This window comes from Solanum dulcamara, chromosome 6, assembly GCF_947179165.1.
Source record: "Solanum dulcamara chromosome 6, daSolDulc1.2, whole genome shotgun sequence".
In the NCBI taxonomy this organism is placed as follows: domain Eukaryota; kingdom Viridiplantae; phylum Streptophyta; class Magnoliopsida; order Solanales; family Solanaceae; genus Solanum; species Solanum dulcamara.
Window position 1 is genome coordinate 27,584,929 of NC_077242.1, and position 7,433 is coordinate 27,592,361.

Sequence of the window (7,433 nt, forward strand, 5' to 3'; positions counted from 1 at the left end):
GGTGAATCATTATGGCATCATAATCTCACTTTCGTATCAAATACGTATCAAAGGAAATGAGAGATAGCTTCCCACATGCTAGTGTTTAACACATAGAAGCCTTACTAGGCAATACTCAATTCTTGCAGAAATTCCAATACTAAGCAGTGGATATGGGTTGTGAGGCATACTTGGAGTTTTGGGGATGGAATTATCCCCACATTCCACACACACTTCACTTAAGGCTAAAACTTGCCAAAAGGAAAGAAAGATAGCTGTACGAACTTATACCAAAACATGCCAAGAGAAAGCTTTACATACCTCTTGGGAGTTACCCTTTATCCTGCTCGCCTCATCGTCTTCTGAACCTATTCAATATAAAGTAATATGAATATCAACTACTCTTAACTTTTCAGCATCTGAGGTTACGCCTTAATGTTAATGGAATCTATTTTCTTAGTCGTTTCCTCGGCTAGTCCTTTAGTTTGTTAAGGCGTTAACGAAAATTAGGCAGCACCTCCCCTATAATGTGCCCTATCCGAATTTCCAATTAGGTCCCTAATACCTACAGCCAACCAACAACAACAACCTGTAGCAATTCATACCAACAATATACAACATAAATCCCAAACGACTTATTCAAAAATACGATATCAAAATAGGGCGTCTAGCCTTTATTTTGTGACGCCTTTAATTATACATAACGAGGGGTCTTGTGGCTTCTACCAGCAGCACCCTAACCCACATTAGGACATATTTAGGCCCTGCAACAACAAGCCACACCCCTGCAGCAGCAACTCACAAGAACGACACTTTATTTCGACAACAATTCAACTATAACGACTACAAATTAGTTTATTCCGAACGCCAAGTATTTCTAAGCCATTTTCATATTTTCAACCACCAATAGGGCGTGTAACATGATCCATCAGAACACATAAAGCTCAAATTTAAAGAAGAAACCTTACCTTACGTTAAACTTGTCAAACTCGCCAAAACTATCCAAAATGTGAAATCTGGACAGCTTACTGTTTTACCTTGTCGCTTCGTTTTGAAGGGGTAATGGAGGGAAAAAGGATTTACGTCCTTCATGAAAGTTATAGAAATGTGTCTTAGGGTCGCAAAAAATTTCGAATCATCCCTACATCAATTTTGTACAAAAAGATATGACCAAAATACTCACAGCTGTCCGTGTAGGATTTCCAAAACCAAATTTGAGCAGTACCTCCTCTCCACTTCATCACCACTTTTCAAGCTGATACATGTATAACTGGATTTTGGAGTCTGAATGAAAGTTATATAACCACGAAATACCTTTCCAAAACATATTAAATCACTCGAAACGAATCTGTACACAAGAAGTTATACCAATATTACTAACCACTGTCCCTTCCAAAAACGGGTTTATTAATTAACGTTTTCTCTTATTTTCTCTTCCAAATTCCAATTGCAAAGCTGGAGTTTTACTTCCATGAAGGTCTTAAAATACATATATACGTATCCACGTACTTAAGGTACACCGTATATAATTAATTCACGGAAGAAAATTGGAAAACTAACCTTAAATCTTCAACAATGATGGCTGCCTCTCTATTTCCCTCTTTCACGTTTTTTTTCTCCAAGGCTGCTGCTATTTTTGGATAATGAACAACTAAGGAGTCATATACACATATATATATATATATAAGGTGACACGTGTCATCCCCTAAGGGTGACACATGTCAAGCCCTTATTAGGCCACCTCAACACACGGCCAATGGGGTGCTGCCACGTGTCGTCTTTTTTCCCCTTCCTCGCGGGCTCATAATCTCGTCTTATTTTATGTACCTATGTAATCCGTGCTACGTAAGTTTGATATATGCTTAAGTAGCTCAAGTGCATATGACTTTTAACTTAGTAGCTTACATAGGTAAATCGAGTCCTACGACTCATTACTTGGCCTCCAATTCCTTCCGGACTCTTATGATTTCATCTCCAACCTTCTCTAGTATGGGGTATCACATTCTTCCTTCCTTAGAGCCGTTTGATAGTGTCGTAGCATATCCGGTTCATATGGTAATGTCCAAGGAACTTATGAAACATTCTGAGTTTAAAAGGGTGAGGTGTAACACTCCAATCCATGTATATAGCAAGCACATGCTGAGGAACGACGGCCCGATCCACCTATCGTGTAATAATGCCGAGGAACAACGGCCTAATCTATATATCGCATGATAATGCCGAGTTACGATGGCCCAATCCATATATTACATGATGATGCCAAGGTATGATGGACCGATCCATATAATGCATAATAATGTTGAGGTACGATGGCCCGATTCGTATAATGCATAACATGTCGTGGAACATACGACCCGATCCTTATATAGCAAAATGTACCAAGGTACGTTTGGCCCGATCTATATATATATCATAATGCTTATACGTGCACACAAAACTCTGTAACATATCAAACATTCCTTAGATATCATCATCAAGCATGTTGAAGAGCCCCTAGGTATAGGAGCTTACACATCCCAATACTATTCAACCTATAGGAGGCTCAAGGGTCGTAGTTCAACTACTTCAAGGCCCTTATCATTCAAAAGTGGGTACAAGTCATTAGTTACATCCAGAATCTATAAATGGTGCTGTATCCAAATCCATGTCCTATAGCACCTTCATCCAGTGTTTCTAGAAGTAGGAAAAGACAAGCTTTACATGTACTATTTCCTATCACATGGAAGACTTTGAAAAGTAATGACTCAACTTGTTACAGGAGTTCTAATCAGTAGGAAGTGAACAAGAGTCTTAACTCACCCTTAGAGGTTTAAGAGTAGAATAACTTCAAACTTCATATACACAATACTTACATTTAAGTCATGCCAAAAAAGAGAAAGAATAACTTTACATACACTATTTTTCAGCATATTGAAAACTTGAGGAATGGAAGCTTAACTACTTTAAGAGTCTTAACATTCAACAGTGAAAACAAATTATGAATCATGAATCATGTTCAAAGCTCATGAATAGAGTTACCCCAAGCTTTATACACATATCACTTGTCACGAAGATCTAAGACATGCCCAAAAGAAAGAACAGATAGACTTTACATACTTATACCAAAACATGCCAAAAGAAGGAATAGCTTTACATACTTATGCCAAACATATGCCAAAAGAAAGCTTCACATACCTTTTACGGACTCCAAACCTATTTAACATGGAATCAATACGAATATCAACCACCTTAGACTTTTCCATCATCTTATATTACCTACGACTATTCACAACATTCATTTCCTCGCTCGCCTTCTCGACTAGTTCCTTAACTAGTTAAGATGTTAACGGAAATCGGGCAGCACCTCCCCTATAATATACCCTATACGAATTTCCAATTATACTCCTAATAACTACAGACAACCAACAACAACCTGCAGCACATGTATAAGCAGTTCACACCAACATAATACAACACAAACTGCAAATGACTCGCTCGAAAATACGATACCAAAATAGGGTTTCTAGTTTTTATTTTGCAAAACCTTTAACTATACGGAATGGGGAGGTCGGGTGTCTACAACACCCCTTTTTGTATATTTTTTGGCCCTGCAACACAACACCACAACCTGCAGCACCACACCACAAGCACAACATCTTTCTTCGACTATAATTTGTTTTTAGTGTCCAGCATTTATGGAATTTACCGATTTCCAGCCACTTACACAACGTCTAATACACTTCATAAACACACCATAATCTCCAAATTGGAAGGAAAACCCTTACCTTAACCTAAACTCATCAAACTCGCCAAAATTATTAAAACGTGAATTCTGGACAGCCTATTGTCTTGTATTGTCGGTTAGTTTTGAAGGGGTAATTGAGGGAAACAGGATTTGTGTCCTCAATAAAAGTTATATACATGTGTCTTAGGGTCACATACAATTTCGAATTACCCCTACAACAATTTTGTACAAAACGATATGCCCAAAATACCAACAGCAGTCCTTGTAGAATTTCTAAAACAAAATCTGGGCAGCAACTCCCCCATGGTTCACCACCCTTTTTCGAGCAGACAAAAGAAAAACTGGGTTTTAGAGACTAAATGAACATTATATACCTATGAAATATATTTCCAAAAAATCTTGAATCACATGAAACGAAGCCTTACACAAGAAGTTATACTTGTTTTACTAACAGTGGTATCATTCAAAAATGGGTCTGTTAACAAGAACAAAAACCTCCTCTTTTCCCTAACGATACATTTTATGTTGTTAAACACCGTCATATCACTGTAGGATACCTTAAATAATTAATTCACGGAAAGAAATCAGGGAACTTACCTTTATTTTTCTTGGCAAACCCGAAGGTCTCTCTCTTGTTCTCTCAAGTTTTCCTTCAATTTTTCCAAGTGAAAGATGCTGAAAATGTGATGAATTAGTCTTCACTTAACATATATATCCCCTTTTGGAAGGTGACACGTGTCATCCTCTATGGGTGACATGTGCACAACCTTAGGCAGCCATGTCACCTTATGCAACCAATCACATGCTGCCACATGGAGATGTGGGACCCAGCTCAAGTAGGTGTGTCACCTATTTGGTCTAAGTAGGTGAATCACCTACTTAGTCAAAGTAGGTGCATCACCTGCTTGCTTTCAAGTAGGTGCTACGCCTCCTTCCACCTCTCCCATGGGTTCATAATCTCATCTTACTTTAGGATCCCATGTAATCCTTGCTACGTAAGCTCAACATGTACCCAAGTGGCTTAGTTATGTAAGTCGTCCAAGTTGGTAGCTTACATAGGTAAGTCGAGTCCTACGACTTGTTATTTTGGCCTCCAACTCATTTCAAATCCTTATAGACCTATTTCCAACCTTCACTCTTACGGGGCATCACGTCCTCCCTTTCTTAGAGTTATTTAGTCATGTTATAGATAATCTGGGTCACGGGAAAACTTTCAAGAAGCTTAAGAAGATGTTCTGAAGCATAAAGGTATGGGGTATAACATCCTTCCCCCCTTTAGAATATTCATCCTCGAATGTAAACCAAAAACTTCCTCCGGACCTTATACCGCTTATATGGAGAGGTCCTCTATCCCATTGCCATAACATATACTTTCATCGAGCAATCAATATCAGAGTTCCAAAGTTTAGGATTACCTGTAGACGTAGGAAATAGGTACAGATACTTGTGTTTCATTTCCTTTTTCCCTAGTACTCTTATCTTACCCATATTGTGTAATATCCCCTAAAAACGTTGTATACGATGTTTCAATTTTTGCCTAAACATGATACAGTCTCTGTATTTTGGTCATAACTTTTCATAGAAATATCCAAATTGAGTGATTCAAATTTCTGAGTAACCACAAGATCATTACCTACAACTTTTATGAAGACCATATTTTAAGATTCGGAGGTTAAGTAGGTCAAATAAATTAATCTTTGTAAGGTAGGATGCTGTTACGGAAATGAGTGTTTATAGAAGAAAAATCATATCTCACTGTAGGTTTATCCAAATCGGTTGATTCTTGAACGATATGAAACTAGACTTCCATATCTACAATTCTTATGAAGACACCAAATCCTAATAAGGAATTTATCTTATTCAAACGCAGCTCCCAAAAAGAGTATTCTGTCAAAGATAACTCATTTCACCTACCATAGAAAGATCTAGATACATTTGACATCACTCATGACATAAATTGTCCTCCATTTAACATCATCCATGACATCAATATATTCCACTAAATTTTCAGATTTTTATTTATAATTATTTTATTTATTGTTAGGTCATCTTTCCCACCTATAAATACCCACCTTATTTCCTCATTTTATTCATCAAGCTTTCTCAAGCAAATCTTCTCTCTATACACATTCTCAAATATAGTTTTAGTTCTTAGTAGTGAAGAAATACTATTCCGGTGATTCATATATTCCGGGTAGTACACAAAACGTTCCGGCAAGGAGAGAAGCTAGGACTCAAGAGTGTTCATTAAGTCTTCCGGTACCAACTAAAGCTTCGGTTTCCAGGTATGTAAGGCTTCAATGAGAGTATTCCTTCTACTCTCATGTCTAAATTATTTTGATTATATGATAAATTATAGTTATTTTCTTTAAGCTTTACTCTAAGTTATGTTGGTGTTTATCCATGAGTTCTTCCATCCATATAGTCCAAAAACTCTTTCAATTAAGTCTCTTGATTTCAAGTAATATTTTCTTATAGTAATTCTTATTTTTTACTTAATAGTATGAATTATGGTTAAATTAATGATTATTGATCTATTTTGATGCAACATAATTTCATATATATGAATTGATAGTTTGCAAGTAATTCCTCTATTTATCTATTTAAAGGTTCTTGAAATTCATGGTGGGTTGTTTAAAGCATGATTTTTAATGGATTTCAAAGTATTTATGTATATTCATTTACATATATATTTGCAAGTTGAAGTGATTTGAACCCACCTAGTTTTACTATATTTTTAATAAAGTTTGACTTGAAAGATTTGACTCCAAATAAATGTTTATGAAATCAATATCTATGATCAAAAAGGGAGTCTTATGAAATGAAAGAATGATGAAATGATATGAATGATGGATTCTTTATGCAATAAGGACAATTCTTGCATATTTGAATTATCAAATGTTTTAATGAGCTATTCTACCGAATATGATGTTTGAATTCTCAAGTTATATACTACGAATATTTTGAAGTATTAAACTATTCCGTGGGATTGACTTAGCACCGAATGAGGCATTGAGGTGGGATTCGGTAAGGGAATCCTAGTAGCAACCCCTTGTCTCATTAACTATGTGCCAACATAGGAGCCCTTGTAGGCTTAGGCTAATGGATCCATAAATAGCCCTTAAAGTTAAAGTTAAAGAAATGAATGAAATTGACGGAGTTCTACCTGGCAAGTAGTCTCCCCGGCCAACGTAGGGGGTTATGTTGGATTCCATGTAATAGCTCGCATGGTCTTAAATGTCGGTTATGGTTAGCTTCCCACAAAAATGAATGTTTTAAAGGATATCCATATGATTTATTATGCATGTATTACATTATGTTCCATATTACATAAATGTTATAATATTTTCTCAATGTTCATGCATCCTTACATACTTAGTACATTCAAAGTACTAACGCATACTCTTTTGCCTACATGATATCACCATGTAGGGATCGCTGCTCCTCCTCGTTCTCCTCCACGTGGCTAGTTGATATTCCATTGAAGACTACTTTTGGTGAGTTCCCATGTTCCGGGAACAATACTCCTTTGTCTTTCTAGCTTATGATATGTTAAGATATTTTATTATGGCATTTCTTCTATTATGATTGAGGGTGAGCTAGGAACTTGTCTTAGCCCCATTAAATCTAATAGTTAGAGGTATTGTTGGACATATGTAAGTTGAAGATTTATTATTATGATTTCCGCTTGTCTATTTATCATCATTACCTATGAAAGGCTAAAAGAATG